Source organism: Pungitius pungitius, chromosome 20, assembly GCF_949316345.1.
Source record: "Pungitius pungitius chromosome 20, fPunPun2.1, whole genome shotgun sequence".
Lineage (NCBI taxonomy): Eukaryota > Metazoa > Chordata > Actinopteri > Perciformes > Gasterosteidae > Pungitius > Pungitius pungitius.
In genome coordinates this window covers 7,328,740-7,352,517 of record NC_084919.1, presented here as the reverse complement: position 1 = coordinate 7,352,517, position 23,778 = coordinate 7,328,740, and the positions used below count along the sequence as shown (strand labels likewise).

Below are 23,778 nucleotides of genomic sequence, written 5' to 3'. Positions count from 1 at the left end.
GTGGAGGAGGGACCGCAGGCGGCCCCGCGGACCCCGAATCAGAACTAATAAGCATGTGAAATAGTCTCCGGTTTTATTTTTTCAGACTCCCAACCATTTTTTGGAGCGGTTTTGTGAAGTTGGAAAGTTAATATACTCGCCAGTTCTTCCTTAATTTTAACTCATCTGAATTGGAGAAACTAGCTAGTCATTTGACTGTGTTGTATGTTTTTAATGTGTTTTAATATTAATAGGCATTTTACAGTCTTCTAAGGCTCAACTGATGTTTTTCTGGTAATGCTCCCCACTGCAGCCTGGGTCGTGCTCCCTCTAGTGGCCAATTGTGGCACTAGCAGTTGCCGATATTTCCACTCTGTCTTAAGAAATTTCATATTCACACTCTTTGTTTTCTCTATATTCTCTCCGGAATCATAAAAGTCCCATATTTGTAGAGTATTTTTAGCATTTAGAATGTACCTTTGTCTGCTAGCAAACGTAAAAATCCCAATAACTTGCCTATTATAGTATTTGAGTTGATTTCTGAGAATCCAGTTGCCGTCTTTTCTTTTGCTATACAGCCCTCTTAGAAACATCGAAAACAATGCAGTACATGTTATCAAATGGTGGATATCAATCCATGCACATTCTACCATCATGATTGCATCACTGTTCAAGAGAAGTGTATTTTGTCAGAATTTCCCATGCCCTCTGCACGTGGAGGGTAAAAACCTCAAAATGATTAAATGCACCAATGTCCTACGTTTATTTAATATTTTCGATTTTTTTTCCTTTCACAGCCTGTTTTTATCTCTATTCATAAAGCATATCCACATTCTCAGACCTATTTTAGGTCACAGCTCACTCAGCCGCTAGAGGCCCCTTTCCCAAACATGGGGTTTGGTATTTCACTATTATTCTTTTGCCCACCAGTTTGCATCGCAAGAATGATTTCATAGAATGTCCAAACTTGGTAAATATTTGGCCTTGGATCTTATGCCCAGGTGCCTGTATCCTATAGAGAGTTATTCGGCTAAAACAAAACAAGGGCATTTGCTCCTCAACTCCATATGATAGCACCGCCTGTCCAAGTATTTTACTCTGTTGAAGCCAAAAATGATGTAGATTTATTTGCATTATCTGTGAACATTGACTCCTTTGGAGAGTCATTTTGCCTTCTTGCATGGAGATGGGCCTCAATCAAAAAGATGTTGCCCAATACTGGAAACGCCACACAAACCTTAATTAAGCTGTTTAATCAGCAGAACTGTAGACGCTCTGACGCCAAGTGTCTGTTGTCCTCAAGACTTTACTCGTGGAAACCGTTTGCTTCTCTTTTATTCTTTTTTTTTTGCCTGAAATGTCTTCATTCAGGACTTTGGCTCTGTGACGTTTGAGCGCTCCCATCCAAAATGTCTTTTTTTTCTTTACATGACTCAAGAATGAGCATGGAATGAGCGGGTCTCCGTAGCCACTGTGAGACTATTTTAGGACAAGCACCCTGGGGTTATGTTTCAGTCAGCCACCTTCCCACAGTCCTCCGTGCCCACTTTGTTGCATTGAACTACAGCTTTATCCCAAAAGAAGAAGAAAAAGAAACTGACCCACACAACCATTTGTGATGTCTCCTTGTTCTCTGGAGAATGATCTTCTTTGAATGAATCATTTCCATATTTTGGGTGATGCACCTCAGTGAATATACCTACAGTGAATCAAACGTTTATTTATTATTTTTCCCCTTGTGTCACATCCTTTGGCAGCTAGCAGTTGTGTTGGCAGTTCTCCATTGAGCCAGCAGGTGATGCTGCATAACAAACAATATCTGCTGTCTATTGTCTGTATATCGACATAAGAGCAGTTTAAACACTCAACATTTTGGACATTTTCAAAAGAAATGTACCTGCTTTATAAAGGACACCAAAACAACAGCTCAGCCGTCAAACGTTCACTTTTGATCGACAATGTAAGAAAGGTATACATTTAACTCCCAGTAGCGTTGAACTGGTGTGTAATCAAGTGACTATCAATCAATTATAAAATCTATCTGCACAAATTCTCAGCTCTCACCCTTTCACTCTCTGTTCCTGCTTGTATTAGAAGACGAAATACGATTGAGGAACATTTGTAAATTGTTGTACTTTTACTTTGAGTTTAGAATCTGTTTCCATTTGTTTTATCAATTTTTCTGCAATGGGGTCGTTGACCTTCATCGAGAGGCCGAACAAACACACACACACACACACACACACACACACACACCTTCATGTGACCTGGACTGGTGCTGAGGAATAACATCACCCCCCCACACACACACTTATTCTACTATTCCAACCAGTCTGGGGATTCCTAGACATGATCCTCCATCAGAGTTCATTTTTTTTTTCTCCCAGCGTCCTCCGGTGATGACCTCACTGCTGGTTCAGGTTTTAGTGAGTCACTCTCGGGCAATCTCCCCGTCTCGCACGACACACAGGAAAGGAATGCTGCACGGAGGATGAAAACAAATAACACATGCTTAGGCAGCTTACATTCCTGCTGACCTGTACCCGTCCTAAAGGTAACAGCGAGCGCAGCGCTTCCCCCTCCTCGAGCTGCGCGGCGACGGGCAACCGTTGTGTTGGCGAAGCGTCAGTTAAAAAAAACTAAAAAACCCCGATTTGAAGCGTGGTTTGTGCATCTGACCACTCGCCCACAGTCCAGACTGCTCCGTGCCGGGCTGCGCGCATCCAGACAAACCCCCGAATGCCAAGCGGGGCCACGGCGGGCCGACGAGCCGGGGCCCCAATAACGTCAGCTCCGTCTGGGGGTAACGAGCCTGTGAGTCACGCTCGGGGGCCTCGGTTGGATCGGGGAGGCCGACGGGAGAGCCCTTAAAGCCAAACCAGCGGAGACAATGATGTGCATTTATCGCAGCCGCACGACGCGAATGACTCATGTGATCCGTCCGCCATCTGTGGTAGTCATCGGTTTTTTTCTTGAGACATGCACGGGGGGGTGGGGTGGGGGGGGGGGGAAGCAACGCCACGGCGGCTAGACGATGACTTAAGGTGAGAACACGTGGCGTCGGGAACAAATAATAGCATATATACAATATAATAATGAAGTAAGGTTGCTTAATTGATTGGAATATGTTGATGTGGTTGTATAGATACTTGTCCGGTTGTGTTTTGGGATACGATCGGTTAAGACGGGGCTCCAAGCCAATGGGGTCAAACTTTACTCCTCCTCTGCCTCCGCTCCATTAGCTCTCCCTTCAGTTTGTGGACTCTGATGGGCTCTAGTCATCGTTAAAGCGATTCTCATCTGCATCATTATTAAAACCAGCCCAGTGATACTTCAGATACGTCACCAACTGACCCCTTCTTTTCAAATTACGGGAATATTTCATTTCTTTCTTAGCTCCATACTGTCTGGATTTACCATTAGCCAATGTTGGCAAACCTAAGCTACATATATTTGCTCTATAACGAAAGTGTCTTTTTTTACACCTAGAGAACTTTAAGTTCAATATTCACGTTTACGTTCAACACTTCCGTTTATTTGACCGCCTTCTCCATCCGGTTGCTGACTTTGTCCGTCGTCATGTTGCGGCAGGAACCCCACCCCCCCACCTCCAAAAAAAAGCTCTGAGACCCCATTCACGTAATCTTTATTCATTCGATCATATAAAACATTGATTAGGTTCACGTCTCAACCAATCCCTGTCATTTGCAGGCGCGTGGCTGCCGTCGGCCCTTTGGCACGCGGCCGTGACGGCTTGCTCCCACAAGACGGCACGCCGTGGCGGTCTGATGTCACAAAGGTGAAGGCTGTTCACTTTGCATCTGGGTCTAAAGGGGTGGCGATCTGCTGAGTCCAGGCCTTTTGGAAAGGCGCAGCGGAGGGCGAGGTGTCATTGGGCCTCTGCGTGAATATGCAACGGCAACGCCCCCCCCCCCCCCCCCCCCTCCCCCCAACCCTCCCCCACTCCCCCACTCCCCCTGATGCTGATCCACGCTGCGGGCGAAGCGCCGTGGGAGCTGGACGCGAGCTCAGTGGCAGAAAGAGGCCGTGCTCTGTGGCGTTGGTCGTGATTACGAATGTGCAGAGTTTGTGCAAGTGATTGATGGCAAGAGCCCGACAGTAATTCCAGTTATGTTTCAGCTCGGTTAAATGTCATTACCGTACCGCCAGGGATTCTTTTCGGGTGACTTAACTTCTGGAGTCTTGCGTTTGTGCTGTCTGGGCTAAAGGGAACCGCTCTCACTACCATATGTACTGATGTTACACTGAACAGCTGTACTTGGGAAGGACGGAGAATGGGGAAGAAAAAAGGAGCACATTTCAGTACTTCTCTAGTTTATCCTCGTTCTCAAATCAGACCCTTTTTCCATTCCCCCCCCCCCCCCTTTCCCCCAACCCCTCTCTTCCCGTAAGCGCTGCAAGTTGGATAATGAGCAAATTGGCCTTTAGAATCTCGGCGGCATTGGCACACGTGGCAGAGAAAGCGTCAAAATAACAGAAAACAAAAGGGAGCTTTCCCGTTGGACAGAAGATCTTAAAGGCCAGAGGTCAGCGTCTGTTTTCTGGTTTGGATGAATACACTGAAGATGTGCATCTTCCCTCTCTCTCTCTCTCTCTCTGTCTCTCTGTCTCTCTGTCTCTGTCTCCTTTTCTAAATCACTGACATAATGTAGGTTTGTGCTCACACATAAATTAGTTTCACGCACACAAACACCATGGTAGTGTGCGTGTGGAGATACACACCCCGACGGCACCGGCCAGGTTAGTTCACACACACACACACACACACACACACAGAGTTACTGCTGACAATCACCTTCTTTCAATATGCCTCTGTGTGTGTATTGTGTGCTTGGATGTGTGTCAGAGGCAAAAGGAGAAAGAAAGGGAAGTAAAAACAGAGACTTGGTGACACAGCACAGCGTGTATGTAGATTTGTACTCGTATGTGCTTGTCTGTCTTTGTTTGTCTCACACACAAAAAAAACCCCTCAACCACAAAGAATCGGAGCCATTGTTTAAAGCTTTCTCTCTTTTTTTAAAGCCTCTATTACTCATTTTCCCTCAACTTTCCACGCGTCGAAAACGACGAGTCTGAGGCGCAGTGTGAAAAGTTCAACTCGTCCTTCCCGGGTACGGGGGGGACAGGGGGGGGCGCACTGCATCCTGTAGTGCTTAGCTAAATTAAACCGAGCCCCTACTGTTCTCATCTGCTCACCTGTAGCCCCTGCCAGGCCCGGGCACGACCTTTGAACCCACACAGATGGGTCTGCATAATAAGACACGGGCACACACAGCTAAGTGCCATCTTGGACATGTTTGACGGGTAGCTATATAGCGCCGGGAACGTCTAAATACAGTACGTCTTGGTATAATAATGGGTTGACCTTAATGAGCAGATGAGGGCGAGTGTGTCTGTGTGTGTTTCTGTGGGTTTGACTCAGCTTTTATGCGTGAATACAGGTACTGATAGAAGTGTGCGCCTCTGTGCGCGTCGTTGGCGTGAGGCCAGTGGCCCCGGTGCCCTGCGCGTGCCAGGCTGTGCTGTACTTTTCACTCCAACTGTATGAATATGCATGGCCTCCTGGCTTATTGGACGCGGCACGCTGGACGTAGATTTATGAAGAGGTTTCTTTCAAAATATTGCTGCTCCACAGGACCACGTTCTAAGACTCCTCCGCTCTTATTTTGGAGAGGAACCTACAGGTTCTCCACAAAGTGTTATGTCAGAAGAAGACAGCAATCAATTTTTCTTTTAGGAACATTTCAGTTGTACTTTACTGTTTTTCTGAGATACCTTTTTATGACCTTATGCTCAATTTGAATGTCTGTTGAACTACTGCGTTTAGACTTCTGATGAATTCAAATGTGAAAATTCACAAAGACATGGAAAAGGTGTCTCTGAGTTCCTCTAATGCGGAATAAGTAAGCAACTACACAGCGGGAAAAAAACATTTCACCAAAAGTGAACCGCTGCATTCTGTCAATTTGGATCCCTGCTGTGACGAAATGAATAATATATAGCATGTGATCCACCTTCATTCCACCTCAGGACATGAAATATTTAATGTTGTCACAAAGCAATCCAAATACATTTTTTCATCTATAAGGTTCAAAGGTTTTTTTTTATTTTGTGATCTCGCCCAAGTACTTCTGTTTGACATTGTCTGAATATATGAGCATATTTCCACCATGTCTGAGAGAATATATGACATATATATGCACCGGCCATTGCTGCATTAACAGTATATTTCATCCCCTTCTTGTTCAGTCTGTGAAATGATCCACTTCATTTCCCACATGAGTGGTTTTCTTATCACCCAGGACCCCTCTCGCCTGCCCTGGGGGCTGAGTCAAAGTCGATAAAACACCCAAATATTCTGTTAAACACGGGCGGCCTCTGCCATGCGGATGCTCCCTGCAATGCCTCCTGGGTAATTATGGTAATAACTCAGCCGTCGGGAAAGGCGAGGCCAGAGGCCTCGGGATGACGAGGTCAGACCGGAGAGCCCCGAGACGAGAGCAGCAGTGGTGGGAGCGGGGTCAAGGTGAAGCGGGCCCGAGGCCCCCCCCCGCCCCCCAAGCCCCGCGTCGCTGTCCCATAAACCCTTGCTGCATCAGAGGCCGCTGGACGTATGTGGACATTCCCCCTAATCGGTCCTCCTTTAACAACCCAGATGCGGCCTCAACTCAGACGCCTCGTCGGTTGGGAGGTCAAATTGTGCCTCTGTTTGGGCTAATTGTGATATATATATATATATATATATATATATATATATATATATATATATATATATATGAGACTGTATACATGATGATATTTACACCTTGTCTTAGACAATATGTGATACCCTCACACACACACACACACACACCCTCACACACACAATACACAACCGGCTGCCCAGTCTGCTGTTCAAAAAACATACTGTTATGTATTTGTTTTTTTCATTATTGAGACGGTCGAGAAATGAGAAGAACAAAATGTTCTGGCCAAATCTGATCCGTTATGGGTACATGTGGTCCCTGAGACGGAGGTGTACGCCATCACTTTCACAAATTAAAATGGACTTCTTAGTATTCTCTGTATTGCCCGACCGCACTCTGACTCGTGTGATGAATAACTGGGAAAGAAACGACTCCACTTTTGGATGTTGTTTTGCAGAAGATTTGGGTCCTTTACATTCTGCACATGTTAAACTTTAAGATGTGTTCACATGTTGTATTACCATTATTAGGAGTCCTCTTAATGTACCTTACAGTCTTCGTACAGGCATTGAACAGTTGGCATTTTGGATATAATCTATCATTATATACTTTATCTAAACATTATAACCTGATAGATGAGACTATCGTTATGTCACTGTACTGGGTGTCCGTTTTTAAAGAGCATTTTGAGTTGATTTATTTAAAATCTCATTTATTTTTAAAGGTGGAAGGAGTAGAAATAGCGCACAATGACTCACTGTGTTTTTGTGCGCACACGCTTGCATGTGTGGGCCGAGCATGACCTATATTTAGAGTTCTGCTAGATGAACAATGACAGAAACACAATATTCCCCCATATTCTGTCCAATATTCTGGTCAGAGGAGAGGCCACAGGAAAATGTTACTTTTCAACCACAGTTCTGGCATCTTTATTCCTTTCTTTATATCCTTGGAGCTTACATTTTCCCTACTTGTGCTACTCTTTCATCACCCAGAGCCGAGGCTTTGTGGAGTTCACAACCGTCTCTTTGCATAGACGTATCCTCTGAAGTATAAATTTGATAGGAAGTGAAGTGACAAGTGTAATAATTTCCGGTGACACACATCTCCATTCACACCAAAGTTTAATGTAAAAGCGATCCGAGCCGGGGGGGGGGGCTCGTATCACAGGCGTCCACATGTCGGGGGAGATGAGAACGCTGCATTCAGGGACAGTGTGAGGGAATGATCTAAACGCCACGTTGCAATGAGCAACATCAGGGAGCTCTCCTCTTGAGTCATTTTGAAGCCTAACCAGTAGTAACATCGATAGATTGATAGATTTGGCTCCGCACGTTGACATTCTGCTGCGTTTCTTTTCAGTTTTTCGCGTACGAGCATGTGCCGCTCCTCAAATAGCTCCCATCAGTTTATTCATGCCCTGCTGTATTGAACCCTTATTCCTGCTTACACAGTTACATATTGCAGTTTATTCACTGACATCCACCCTGCGGTTCATTGGGACCCCTGACCCGCGAACAACTATAAATATTTATTTGCGTCGGCTTGTCTAAAAATAACTGTATTACAATGGAGTGTCCTGGATGAGGTCCAGGAGAGATGTGCAGCGAGCAGAATAGTCAGCATTCAGAGTCCGGCCCGCGCGTCCAGGGAGAGGTGGGCCGGTGTCAAGAGGCAGACATATTGATAGCTTTGTGGTCAACAGCAAAAAAAAAGTCACTTAGCGAGGGGTCCTTTGGGTCCAGGGAGGTATTTCTGGACCAGGCAGACGGAAACAAGGAGCAGTTCTGAGCGATGCGCAGTAGTCCTCCAGTGACATCCGTAAACACCGTCCCCGTCCTTTCACAACATCGGAGCCGAGTTTTGAATCGCAGCAGCGGTTTCCAAGGTTAAAAAATATGATGAACTGTAAAGAGTCCAAAATGTGGAAGGAACATCGTCGTAGGTATTAAAGCTGCAGGTCATCAAAAGGAAGAACAACCCATCCAAAGATTTCAGCGCTCATCATCATGTAGACGTCAAATAAAGAATTTAGAGAAATAGAAGCAGGGTAAAAGCTGATTGGAATGTGACTTTTTGGCTATTTGGGGTCTCGTTCTTTACGAGTATTGTGACCACTAACACAATATTGAACGTGTTCAGCAGGCCACACGGCGAAGATGTCTCAATCCAAAGTATTTCTTCCCCCCCCAATTGAACCCAGAAGTTGACATGGTTTCAGCTCAAATCAACTCCTTTTCGTAGAACGAAGCAATCCAATTTCCCCGGTTACAAATAAACATTCCATTTTCCAATAGAAAATTGCGCCTTTTAATTATATATTCCACAAGTCACAAGTCTTTCCACGATTACAGGATCCTGTAACTATTCGGCCACTCTACAATCCATCTGCAAGCAACTAAAACATGCACAAGTGAAAAAGAATTGTACTTTCCGGAATGAACGTTGTTTCATTTTTGATGTATGAAGAACAGAAACAAACACGGTGAACCCCATCAACAAGCCAATAACATTCAAGTGTAGAATATGTATTTTCCCCTGCGGGGGTCGGCCCTGAGGCGTGTGCAGCGCGGGGTCGCACGGGCAACGGCGAATACATTGACACGCGTTAAGAGCCGCGTGACCCCGGAGCGGCGAGCGCTCGGACGGACGCTCACAGACCAACGCTCACTTCGCCCTCCTTCCTCTCCGTGACGTCCGCTGCCTCTGTCTGCCGGCCTGGCTCTGTATGAGACACCAGTCTCACTCCGCAACTTTTTGCCTCTCCTCCCCAATCCCTCCTTCACCCCCAGAATGCAATAAACGTCCGGCCATCATTTATTTTAATTCACTCCCCTCTTGCACAGATGAAATGGATTCGTAACCTTGTAGGACAAGGACGTGCATGCCGTCTGCCGTCCGTTGCTGAGTTATTCTCAATTCTTCTAGCATAGAGAGGGGGGGGGGTGAGGAGGGAGAGAGGCCCAATGATGAAGAGAAATAGTCTGGCATGCAAATTGCCGGCTGCCATGTCCAATGAGGAGGCCTGGCAGAAACTGTCACCGTAGAAACTCTGGACAGGGTTAACGAGGCTGAGGGAGAGACGGGGCCTTAAAAAGACAGCAGCGGCTGTGCTGGCGGAGCGAGGGAGAGAAAATAGTCTGGGGGGGGGGACTCGGCGTGTGATTTATTTGCCAAATCAAGGCGCGACGAGTGGATTATGGCTAGCCTGATGAGAGAGTGCTTAGGGGGGGATGGCTAATTGGACGTGACCAAGGAGGAGAATGCTAAGAGCAGGGAGAAGGTGACGTGTGTCATTCAGCCGACACACTGTGGCAGTAAGAGTGAAGTGAGCAGTGCAGGTGATCCGTTTTATTATTGGTTATCTGCTGGTTAGTTTAGATAGTTTACAAAATGACCAGAGGCATGTTCTTATTTGAAGTTTGTTGTTGTTGGGTTTTTTTTTTCATGGAAAATCACAAATTCAATTATTTAAAAAGTTGCCGACAAAATGCTGGGTTAATTTGTTTAATCGACTTATTGTCAAAAAGCTCTAGTAGTGTGTGTGTGTGTGTGTGTGTGTGTGTGTGTGTGTGTGTGTGTGTGTGTGTGTGTGTGTGTGTGTGTGTGTGTGTGTGTGTGTGTGTGTGAACACAGTTTTGAGACGCTCTCGTTTGAGCAGGTGTTCTCCCACGGTATGAAATAAAAAATTTAAAAAAAACACAGCTGAGCATCTTTTTCTCCTGGATATTTTTCTCATTGGGGTTAAAGAGGCACTCATGAACCGTATCAATGATCAAACAGAATCATCTTATCTGGCGTGAAGATTAAAAGTATATAAAGGAAATTGTTGTCTCTTTCAGAAAATAAACTGCAGTTTCCTCTTGTTGGTTAACGACTAAAAGTCCAGCATCATTGTAACGCCCACTAGAGGGTAGTATTTAACTATAGGCGGCATTTCATATTCAAAGTATCAAAAAATGTCTCTCGGTTACTATTTTGTAGTAACACATTATGATTTAATAAATAAATACACGATTTCCTTCTCCTTTCAGAGCCCTTTCGAGTTGAATTTTATTCTTTGAACGTCATCGTGTTTAGTTTATTACATCAAGCACCCGTTGCTCAACATTTTAAAAGCAGCAGTCTCTTCTCCGTCTCTGGATGCAGATCCTCTCGGCGACGACGGTTCCTTTGTGTGTCCAACTGAAGTCCTTGGAAACGTTTACTTTGCATCCATTTGATCGCCGCGGCGTCTCTCTCATTTCATGAGTGCAGCGGCGCGCACGTTCTGAAACGGGTCGGGACACAAATGGGATTAATGCGTCCCCTAAAGCGTTTCCACCTGTAACGTCGTTTGCCGTTACGCACTAAATGAGACGTCTCAGCGCCGTATGCAGAGCTGACGGAGGGAGGCCCGGGCTGCACTGTGACCCCCCCCCCCCCCCCCACACCCGGCCCCCGCCCACCTTCATTTTGGCTCCAATATTTTGACAGGACGGAGCATATATGGGGAAAGAGACAACATTGGAAATGTGATTACACGGTTGCCTAATGTAAGGGAATCTCATTTGTTTTGTCGGCCCGTTTGATTGTTCCTTTCTGCGTTGGCGAGTTCTGAAAGACGCGATGCAGATGTGGAGGAGGGCGAGCAGCCACTGTCGCCACCCCGGGGGGGGGGGGGGTTTGACTTTGAAAACCTCTGTTGCCGTCAGACGCGATGAGGGAAGTGATTATGAATAAGGCGTCTGTAGATCTTGTACCGGGCATTATCTCGACGCACAAACATTTGTCCGAAACGGTGGCACCAGGTTCCATTGATTCCGCTTAAAAAAAAGAACGGTGCAAAAACAAACAAAAACGCACACATCATGATGCTCTAAACATAACTGCGACAATAAAATCTAAATTGGTCTCTGTGCCGGGTTGTGACGCCTATTGTCTATTAAAGGAAAAGACTTCCCTAACCAAGATGAATGAGCGACATCGAGCTCTGGCATGAAAAACGAGGGCTGAAGTGTGGCGAGTGTTTTATGACGGCCCCTCGGGTCCTTCTCTCCCATAACCCCTGACCCCTCGACCTCTTAAACCACAAGGGTGATTACAAGTGGCCGGCCGATGGAATAACTACTGTCCTTCTGTTTTGCACAGCCTCTCTCTGCAAAGGAGCCAGTGAGTCCTTCGGGCGGAAATCATCTGTTTCATTGGAACATCAACCGGAGGAGGCCAGATAATTCATAGTGAATTATGCATGAATGAAATCCAACAGTCTGAAGATGACAAAAAGACAAACCATGGGACCCCCTCCTCAAATTGTCCTAATATCAGCGGCCTGAGGACCGTTCGGCAGAGTGATGAGCGAGGGTCTCACTCGCCACACCTGTCATGTGACCGCCGATGATACCTATAACCCCCCCCCCCAGGGACGCATAACTGTGGGACCCCTGCATTTTTCACCGCATGGCTCTGACAGCATCAGCAGCGCTGACGGCCGGGGGGGGGAGTTTATCGTAAAGCAGCCTCATTTTTAAGATGAAGCTAAGGGCTCCATACATGTGGTAAAAGTGCAACCAAGCGTGACCTCACGGCCACAAGCGTAAATAAGGAGATGAACCCGTGTGGTTGGCTCCCGCCGCCCTGACGGGATGCGTTTGTGTTGGCGCGTGGTCTCGCTTCCTTGGAGTCGTGCGTCCATTTTTTTCCCGTAACATTTGCAGGCTGAGATTAGTGCGGGGTCCCGGGAGGTCCCGCTCGTCACTCCATTTCCTAAATTGACAGCTGGAGAAACTCTATTCCACCGGACGTGATGGACGACGCGGGGCGTCGGGAGGAGCGTGCGTTGCGGGAGAGAGAGGGAGTGATGAATGGGGGAGGTCGGGAGGAATCAGGGCAGATGAAAGTTGTTGGGCCCTGAGATATGAATGACGGCTCATTGGCAAAATCCGAGACGGGAGTCCAACTTTCTCAGCCGAGTCTGGGTTTTTTTTCTTTCTTAAATGCAGGGACATTTGGACGAGCTCTCGAGAATGAGAGATTTTCTAAAGCAAGAATAACTGTATGTCTTGTTTTCTGAAGCACGTTTCATTTATCATGGAGAGACTAGAATCTGTTGGTTTGAGGGCTTTTGGCTGGACTTGTCCTCTAATATATTAAAAGTAATAGTAAAATAATTGTTTGCACATCAAACATTGCTGTTATGGACAGCTCACATAACTTAGTAGTAGTAGGTAGATTGAAGTTTGGGATTTATTGCACAAGGTGTACTGTTTAGTAATTTGGTCAAACTGGAGTTTACCACCTTTTGACAGGTGCTTTTTAGTATTTTCTGATATTAAACTGCTCCTTTTGCAGTGGAGATATGTTCCTACTTTTGCGTGAACGCCGCTATTCTCTTTTTTACATGTGTCGTCATACTCTTTTGTCATTAACATTTATAGTGTATCCAAAGCTATAAGTTACTATCAAGACCATTAGAAAGCTCGAGGAAACCCTGGAGATTGCCTGTTTGCTTTGCTTTATTTGGTATTTTCCCTCAGTAGTCCTACTAGCTTCTTGCAACCTCACCCAATTTGGTTGTTTTAGCCCCCTATGGCCGTGTTGCTGATTTTGAATAAGTGCTCAGGGCACGAGGGGTCAGCTGCAATTTCAGCTGTAGCTAAACCGGTCTATTCTAATGTGAGATCTGAGGTGACTTTGACTTTTGATTAATGACAGTTCTCCAAAGGACACATCACCAGCAAAACTTTCCCCAGCACAAAAATCTCTTCCAGTAAAAGCTGAAAACATGTCGTTATGCATACAGAGCTCGGCGCCGGCTCACTGCGTTCCATGTGAAATAATACCCAGGTGCCGTCACAGGAGGCAAACACTGAAAGTGTTTGTTATTAAAATATTTGTACTTCTCGGGCCCCAAAGGGCCACTATGCCGCTTCTCACTTATGCATATTTCCATTATAGTGACATCAAGCAAACAGAGAAATGCTGCCGCCGCTCCTCTACTGTTCGCTCTCTCTCTTTCCTCTCTCTCTCTCTCTCTTTCCTCTCTCTCTCTCTCTCTCTCTCTCTCTCTCTCTCTCTCTCTCTCTCTCTCTCTCTCTCTCTCTCTCTCTCTCTCTCTCTCGAGTGCTTCTCTCACAGGCTGTGAAAACGGCAGCCCCAGGGAGTATTCGTATCCCATGAGCCCTTGGGGCAGAAGGCCCGAGGACACGCTATAGGGATCCATTGAGGGGTGTTGTGTAGGAAAGCTGCCCATCTCAATATGAATACTATGGATACATGCAAAGCAGGTGGTAGATTGGTGGCTTGTTTGGGTTTTTATTTTGTGTAAGAGACTTAAGATATAAGGGGAAGACCAATGGATGATCTTAGTTTAAAACCTCTGTTTGTCACATCTAATGTCTGTCAATGGCTGACACTCACTCTCGCCACTGAAAACTGTGTCGAAATGAATTTCTGTTTGTGGAAAGAGACTACTATGACCATTATTGTCATGCAAATGAGTTCAATCTACGAATTTAACTGTTTTTAACATTTTAAAAATACCTAAACTTCCCGTGACGAAGCTAAGTTAAAACTTAGTTCCGCAGTAATATTGTTTAATCTACGATGTGTCTTGATTTGAGAATTCAAATCAATCGTTTTGTTGTTGTTTTTGGACCTATTTATAAAATCAAACGTATCGTTTCATGACGCGCAAATAAAATAATGACTTGGGATCTGGGACATAAAACATGGCTTGATAATTAATATCACAATCAAATATTTGAGTCATATATTATAACTGTCTTTTGCTCAAAAGAAAAACCCTTGAGAAGGTTTCATCTCAAATATGATGCAGTTTAACCAGAAGTAAGAGTGTCGTATTGTGGGACAAAGGTCTCTGTGTCTGTACTCTCCTGTATGATCTTATTATCTGTCAGCCAATTTAACAGAGAGGCCTTTGGGGAGTGACAATGAGGATGTAGGGGAGGGGAGGAAGGGACACCCTTACACAAACACACACACACACACACACACCTCTGCTCTAATTTACACTGACCTCTGCGGCCTCTCCACAATGCCTGTTTTCGTATTTGATAGGAAAATCGATAGCCTTGCTGGCTGAGAACAACCTCCATGAAGAATTAAAACACGGGAAGCGTCGGTAGCGGTCAATCATCTTTCTGTCCACGAGCGGTTACACCTACTGATGCAGCCACCACCAAAGGCTGTTCCTCTCTCACAAACCCTCACATTTAAAGATTCTCATGCCGGATTGGTTTGAGATTCACTGCCAAAATCATACTTAAAAAAAAAAGAAAAGAAGAACCTATAGCCGAAACCGTGTACACTAGTGGGTAAAAAAAAAATCAACCTCTTTGCTAGCATTAATAGAATTAATAGAAAATGTTTGCTGTGTAAGGACTTTATTCAACCTCATTCCGGCGGTAACTAGGAGGACATTTTTTTTCCTGAATGTGGCGTTGGTTCCAAGGTCAAGCAGCGCGGAGCAGCCTCTCTCATGCCAGTCTTGAGGCCATTCTGAACAGATGTTGGCAAGGCCAGCTGGACATGGCGACCTTGAGTGAATCTCGAAGGGGTCTTCTTTGGCATCATGGGCACGCCCCCCCCCCCCCCACCCCCCCACCCGCTGGCAGAACCAGTGCAGCAGCGTATAACTGCGTGTGTGTGTGTGTGTGTGTGTGTGTGTGTGTGCGCGCGAGCGCCTACCAACCAGCATTGTGTGTCATTCAAGCTTCAGTGAAAAGGTACCAGTGAATCAATCACATGCCCTGTGTAACACCGCACTAAATGAAATTCAATGGACTGATTGAGTGAGTGATGGATGATTCACGTACATACAGCCAGAATTAAGTAATGGAGAAACACTCAGAAGCAGGGTGGAGGAGGTGAGGGTTGGTTAGACCTCTGAGAACGGAGTGTGGGGTCCGTGTGTGTGTCTGTGTGTGTGTGTGCACATGTTGCTCTGTGGGTGGGTGTGTGTGGGGGGGGGGACTGTAGAGTGTATAGACTCTGAAGGCTGAGCGCCCTGAGGAGCGCCTGTGTTCGAACCCCACATCTGCCATCCCAGGATGCACCAGAATGTGTGCGTGCGTGTTTGTGTGTGTGTGTGTGTGTGAATTTGTTTGTGTGTGTGGTTACCATCTGGGCAGAACATCAGGGGCACGCCTGGACTGCACGGTGAGCCAGTCCACTTTTAATCTGCCCGGCGCCCTCTCCCCGCCAAGGAAGGTCAACGCCTCGGCAAGGACGCCACTGTCACCCCCGGTAACACCGACAGTGGGGGTCGGCACGGGCTATCCATAATAGATGGCAGCTGGCTTTAGTGTACGTCTTCACTTTGCCCGGGGCGGCGGCGTGAGCTCATCTCTCATCCCCCCCCCGCACTCCACAGAGCTAATGTGCTGTGTTAATGCTCCTGTGAATGGGGAGGAGCGCTCGGGCCGCGCGTCTCGCCCGTAGCTACCGAGCGCTGGTGTCATTGCCAAAATTAGGACAGAAGGTGCTTCGACAAAGGGAAACGTTCATCTGGAGGTGCGTCGACCACGGCACCAACCCGTCGACCACGGCACCAGTCGGATCGAGGAGCGGGGGGAGACGCGTGGACGCGGCCTCGCAGCCCCTCGGTTTGCAGAACATCAAGTCGTCGGGTCTCATTTTTGCCGCTGCGCTCCTCTGAAAGTTACTGCTCCTCGTCTTCCTGTTTTGTTTCAAAGCCACGCGTTCACATGTCCGCAGAGTACAGTTTTGAAACCACGACATTTCAAACAAAATGCTTCAGCACCAATATCACGTTCTGCTCCGTCCGACTCGCCCGTGAAGATTGATGTCTGTGAGCCTTTTTATTTATTTTTTTGCCAGAGAGACCAAAACCATTTTAAATGCAAATGACCTAAATAAGATTAGAGAGGTAGGCAGTCCGCTCCCTGTTAATTATCCCACGCAGTAGTCAATTAACAACGCTAACGATGGGACACTTAGTGTGCGTTAACCCAATTTACCTCGGCTAAGAGCCGGGTGGACAGAGTCGCTAGGGGTAACTTGAGGTTGGATCCTGAAGAGGAGGGGGTCGGGGAGGGGGTCATGGAGGGGGTCTGTGGGGGGGGGGGGGGGAGGGTAGGTGGCATCTTTATTGAGCTGAAATGGCGGCTAAAGTTCAGATCGTGAAAATGACAAGTAACTGTTCTGTGACGACGTGCGGTCCTGCACGCCGTCATGTGGCCTGAGACGTTGGGTCGGGCACCAGGAGGGAGGAGGAGGAGGAGGAGGAGGTGGAGGAGGAGGAGGAGCGGGACTCATTTGGGGGTAATTAGAGTTACGCAGGACGCGTTAGCCGCAATGCTGCTCTCCATAGTTAACAGCATTAGCCACGGCGGCAATGAAGGCGTGCTCCGATTTAACAGTTGTCACTAGACCTTGGCTGTGAGAGGCGTGGGTGACTGACAGGTCGGAAACCCCGGGCCCAGGTGTTCACCTCTTGTGCGCGCGTCGGTGTGACGGAGGTGAGGCGAGAACGGGGCGTGTTTTTTCGGGGGCATTTTGTCACCCGCTGCTTCGGTTGGTGGGACACTGTTGGCCCCGTGAAGCAGGAGCCGATGTGTGTTGTTTGTAGGAGACATCAGAGCGAGGCGCTCGTGCCGCGGGGAGTGTGTCCCCTTCACGGAGTGTGTCCCCTTCACGGAGTGTGTCCCCTTCATGGAGTCCCCTGTGTGGCTCCAGCCGTGTTCACACAGGAGCCGAGAGCAAACAAACCAAACGCTGGTTCCTGGAGAGCCTTTAGCCTTTTACACGTCTCACTGGAAAGGAAGAACAAAGCTGAATTCCGTGGTTTGGATGCTACTAAATCCTCCACATTGGTCCTTTTAATATAGCTCTGGAAAATGTCAGCCTTTAATTAAGTTTAGTGTCGCCCAGTAAGGTGGAACATTTTCCTTTTGTTTCAGTTGGACAGATGATAAAATTTTCACTCTCAAGATAAAAGCTGTAAAGTGATTGTGATACAATGTCATCCACAGTGCTGCAGGAAAAAAATGTATTGCCTATATATATATATATATATTGTGCCATTCATTTTGAGGTGGTTCAAACTAAGCATTTAAATGTATCTTCCTCCTCTTTATCTCATCCCCAATGTTACATTAAAATTATGATTTTTTTGTTTATTTTACCTACGCAGTGATTTTGGAGTCTTTCACATCAAAACAGTACTTTCCACTTCTGGTAAATTCCGTGATTAGTTCAGTAGGTCTTATCTTCACCTGGTGACCAGCAGGAGTCCATCGGCAAGAACGTTAAAATAGTCCCTCACTGTCCAGGCGGTGACATTCAGGCGTCTCTATCAGACTGTCTCTCTCTCTCTCTCTCTCTCTCCAAAATGAACCATCTGCTCCGCTTACATAAATCATCATCACACGGTGGCCCCGCCCACCCATTTTCATCTGTGTAACAGGAGCTGTGAGCGTCAGCAGGAAGTGTATCTGTGAGAGCGGCCTATTGATCATCGATCCGGCGCCATCGATCCGAGCGGTGCCTCTTTCCCTCCCGCCCGCGCCGAGGCTCTCTCAACGGGTGTAATCAGGACTCACGGGGACACTCCTGGTCATCTTTTGACTTCCGTGTCCCTTTTGGAATGATCTCAAATAATGAGAATAAATGGTATTTCTGACTGGTATTTCTCTTCTTTTGTATTTTCTATTCATCACCATTGATCAATATTTTTGGCCTCGGAACAAAGAACCACCTTGTGATGCTGCAGAAAAGCGCCGTCCTTTGGAAGTGATTTTATTGACTTTTGTTCCTTTATAAATCGGTTTGCTGCCACAAAAGAAATATTTGATTAATCTAATAACCTTCACAGTTTATGTTTAATACACTCAAAAAGCCCTCCTAAACACAAGCAAGGATGTGCAGGGCGACGGGAAGTCTGATTACCAAAGTCTGCGTTTGAGAGGTCGGGGGTCGATGGATGGGTCGTGATCTATATAATAATATGAACTTTTCACCCAGGAGAAAGCGGTTTGTGTCCCACGAGACATCAAAAGTCAACATTCACATATTTCATCTTGCTTTTGTTCTGTAACCTACATCCCTAATTAACTGGCATACTTATTTCATATAGAGAAATAAACATCCTAGTTCCTAATAATAATAATAATAAAGTAGTTCTAGTGCCTAAACAGTTTCTGCACTGCAGGGACATTCGCAGGATAACACATAGATATCGTATGAGCCATTGAAGGAGGATACATTGGACAATGGTACTTTTTATAATAATATACACAAGACAATGCATTGTTACTTATAAATAGTGCATAAATAAATAACTGAAAATAGCTCAAGAATTATTATACAGAGTTCAATAGTGATCTCTTTATCAGTGGCTCAAATGGCCAACAGTAAAAGCCCAAACTGTATGATGAGCAAGATCAATATACACGTAATTTACAAACTACAGAGCGAGTAATCAATGAGTATAAAAGTGTTAATGAAATATACATTACAGGACTGGTGCTTCAGCGCTGAACGCAGACGTTGATAAACAGCCGAGCAATTTTTTTTTTTTCAGTATTGATTATTCAATCCGAAGAGTTCACTGGAATCGTCCGTCTTTTCTCCTCCTTTCTGCTCCTGAAAGCTGATTTATGATCCGCTGGGTCAGATGAGCAGCTGCTGGTTGAAACACCTCGGAGAGGAGCAAAAAGTGATTTGAAGTAGAGAGCCTTTTAATGTGATTTTAAGAGGTCTCTCTCATTGATTGAAATCTGGCTTTACCTGGGTTATACTTTTAATTTTAGCACTCAAAGAGATTGCTTTTGTCACATTTGTGTAGATTAGTGTGACTCCGGCATGGCATACGGGCCCCTTATCCGTCATCATTTCTATTACTGTGAAGAAGAAGAAAAAAATCACTGTGTTAATACTTGAAGTAGAAAGCTTCTCTTAAACAATGATGTACTAAAAGTACCAGTCCCCCAAAGTCATTCGTCCTTAAGGCCTTCCCTTGTTTTTTTACTTTTAGTCTTTTCTTTTTTTGTTGTTGCTTGTCATTAGAATAACAAATGGGCTGAGGCTCCTGATTTAGTGTGGCGCTCTGGCCCCGGCGGTATGTTAATACCACAACACTGCACCTCGTACCCAGGGTTCATCACTCATCCCGCTAAAAGAGGTGGAATTGAAATAGCGCTTCTTGTTTTTGCCGGAACCCCCTGGACCACAGTCATTTATTGTGTCATGAAACGGGGCGGTACATCTAGACGTCCTTCACCCCCCCCCCCCCCCACACACACCCCCCCACCACCCCCATGTGCAGTGCCAGCTCCTATTGGATGCCGAAGTGTGTTTGTGGGTTATTTTTGGGGGGGGGTGTAAACATGAGGCTGAACACTTGAACCATCGGTGTGAAAAGGATAAAATAGGACCAGTGTATTATCTTGAATATTCCTTGTGTTGTTTTTTCTCTCTCTGATTGTATCTTTTGCCCCCCACCCCCTCCCCCCCTCCCCAATTCCCATCCCGCTGTGATTTTTGAGCTCAGTATTATAAGTATTTGCATTTCATTTCATGCACATTTTTAATCATCTCTCCTCTGCCCGGGCCTCCCATTTAACTCTCCCTCATCCAGTGAGTGGCTCGGCTCTAACGTGATGACTGCTGGTGACGGATTGTCCCCCCCCACCACGTCGCCAGCACTTCTCCCCAGACAGCACCGTCCGTCCCCCTTTCATCTCTCCCTTGAGTGGAGGCGAGGGCTCGCGCGCGGCAATGCAAGACGAATGACGAGGCGGCGGAGTGCGGCCCGAGCGGCGGCCATTCTCGAGTGCTGCGAGAACATGTCTGACGTCCCATGTGATGGGAAGACCGGCGCGCTGTGTGTCGCTGGCCATTCCTCGCCGCGGTCGTTCCTACGTACCTGCTATTGTTGTTTTGACGTGTTGTCTTTTCTTATTTTGTCCACGTAAACGCTGGTTCAAGGCATTTGTTGGCGGCCCCTTGTTTTTTCGCAATGAAAAATAGGCTGAAACCAAATGGAAAATGGATGATTGAACAAATGTACGACGTGTTCTTTAGGTGCACTCTTTTAACATTTCCTCCAGGAAACACGTCCGATCCAGAAGTTGTTTTTCGCCGCTCCACCTGTTGCTCTTCCGTTAATAAGAAGCACCTTGCGCTCACTGGCGTTGGGCCTCTGAGGCTTAAGACGAAAACGGGGAACGGACGCAGTCAACAAAAGGGTTTTTATGAAGTCTGTGGCACAGTGGGGCAAAAAAGAAAAGAAAAAGTCAACTTAACCTAATAATTGGCTTTTTTTAAAAGATTTTGAGAATAAATGTGACATCTGATGGCTGTACAGTCGCATTCAGTACATGAAATCTCCTGAAAGTGATTAGTTATAATAACTGAGCAAAACATTTCAAACAATGTATAAAATCTTTTTTTTTAAACTATCCTTGAACAAGGGGAAAGGGAAAATATTTTTCTTTACAAAAACGATCATTTGAGATTTTTTTCTATCCCCTGAACTGCAACACTGCGCTAATGGGTTTGTCTGCATGAGGCTGTGTGGCTCCTCTACCTGCCTATTCCTCGGGAGGATGTGAATATGCTTCCATGAAAGAGGAGCTTCGCTTGAATCCAGACTCGTGATTCGCTGACTTCACTGGTGCTCTCGGGGAATCCTGAGGCCACACTCCCCCACCCCCCCACCCCCCCCCCCCCCCCCCGCCACCGCCCGGGGCAATTATGCTCCTTTCTAATGCAAATGGTTTGCCATGTACATGTTTGTGTGTGTGTGGGCTCGCGCGTGTGTACATGCAGGTGTGCGTGTGTGTCTCTCCCTGCACGTCTGCGGGTGTGCGTGTGTCCCCCCACCCCCTCCCCCCCCCGTAACTTATCTTAAAAGCGCCTAAATCCACTGGCACCCCGGTGCAGCAGCAGTCAAATACAATCACATCTGAAAGCGCCGCTACCTTGTGCTCGCTCGGTCCGTACAAGGGACCCTCCAAAACGCAGAGCCCACAAAGAACATACCTTCAATTAGCTAAACGATTAACATTTTAGAGGAAGTCTGTGTTTGGGTCCCTTGGGCCGCCCGCGCTCCCCACCACTCTCCTTTTTCATATTCAAATCCACGAGATAAAAGTGAGCCGTACCTAATCCTGAAAAATGGGTTCTTTTACTATTTTGTAAGGAGAAAATGCCTGAAGTTTTTTTTTTTTTTTTCTTTTTTTTTTTTTGCCGGCGGTATAATTGCCAGGTTATGGAAGAAGGTGTGCCATTATGTTTAACAATCATCCCGGGCAATAGGAGAGAGAGAGAGAGAGAGAGCACAAAGCTCTCAGAAGCGGCACAAAGCCGTATGATATTGTCTTTTCTAATTTAGTAGGCGATTAGTCAATCACACTCACCCACACTCACTCAGAGGAGCGTCCCCCCCAGAGGCCGCCTCAACGCTCCAGTGGGTCTGTGGTCATTACCACGTCGTGCTTCTCCATAAGAGACGCCGTTATCGATTTTGTTTCCTTTTGTTGTGTTGTTTTTTTGGGGGGGTCTGGCTGCTGTCACTCCACGGTGGCGCTCGGTAGGCGAGGGGTCGCCCCCGCCCGCCCCCGCCTCCGACAGAAAGGTAAACTTTGGGTGAACTTACACCACAAAGACGTGCCGTCAGGACGGGACGAACATCCTCTCAGACACTTAACCCGGGGGTCGGGTGAAGTGAATTTCCCCTAAATATGCCATGCACAGAGGTGTCTGCATCACCTTTTTTTTCTTTTTTCTTTTTTTTACAGACTCAAAATTCGTGGCAGTACTCAATTGTTATTAATGCTAGACTTCACATTCAGTGGATTAAAATGCATTTGTATTCATGAAGTTGACGGCCTCTTGAGCGACGCATCACAGCCACAGGTAAATCCTTGTTTATCATCGTCACATGAAATCCTTTTTGGAGATTAACTCGGAAAACAACCCACGTCACGCTGTTAAATTGAGACATTGACTCGATGGAAGGAAAACCCTCTGAAATGCTGAAATGATGTATTGATTTTGCTGCTATCTTTTGCCCCGATGCCTCTGGGTAATTGCCTCCTCGCTGCTGCTGAACTGAACCATCGAGGGCGCCTCGGCGTCTCGGGCCTGTTTTCATGTCGACTCCCACTTCCTGACTTCTGGGCACGTCACGCGTCTCCACCGCCATCAGCCCGGGACGCCGCAGGGGGCCTCGCTCGACTCGACCCCGACGCGTTGTGTACAAGGAATATGGAGCATCCACGCCATGTCTGCTCATTTTAACAATATCCGTTTTTTGTTGTTTCCTTCTGCGGGGAGTGGACACGATGGCGGGCTGTAAAAAATATACAAGTATAATAGAGCCAATTTTATATGTGGCTAACTTAGTATTCATTTATTCTAAAAGTTTCATGGTAATCAATAGAAAACTTCATCCGGGTCGGCATCAAGTTTCATACAAAACACAATCGCTGTTCCAAATGACTTGTTGTTACTTAAAGGTCTTCACAGACATGAGTCTTGGGGCTGGAGGCCTCATAATTGTTTAGAGCGTCAAAAGGCAAACGACTCCACTGCTGCTGTGTGACAGGTGTCCACCGAGCTTCACTAAGCCAGGTCTCCACATACATCCACCTTTTGTGTGACAGGTTCTGATGAAGGCTTTTGACAGCTGAAACCTCCCGTCCGGAGCTGAGCAGGATGAATTATTATTTTCACGCTGCGGGTCTCATCCCGACGCTGCACTTTGATTCTGTCAGGATGCTTGACCGCCCTCTGAAAATGGAAGACGATGAACACTAGGTGTGAGATGTCTTTTTTTTTAGGACAATGAGCCTTGTGGGCTTTGGGGGGGCGAGATGGAGATGAAGTGTTGATGGCACTCCCCAATTTCCCAACATGGAGGAATACATGTTTTCCTTCTTTCTCGGTCCAGAAAAGAACTCCATCCGTCACGTTTTAGTGTTTCCAGGTCTCGCTGAAGTTAATCTGGATAAAAGGCAAAAGGAGTTTTTAGGGTTTTATTGTTTTACGGCTGAGCTATTAATGAGACTCTGAGTTGCCGCTTTAATGTCCGTAAGGGTGTTGTGAAGTGACAGATGTCACGGCG

At 46.5% G+C, this 23,778-nt stretch overlaps 1 protein-coding gene across 1 annotated transcript in view; it reads left to right on the top strand.

The window, feature by feature from the left end:
- LOC119195081 (steroid hormone receptor ERR2-like) overlaps window positions 1–23,778 on the top strand; it is a 94,016-nt gene that overhangs the window by 33,134 nt on the left and 37,104 nt on the right. The gene's annotated exons all lie outside the window — the stretch shown is intronic.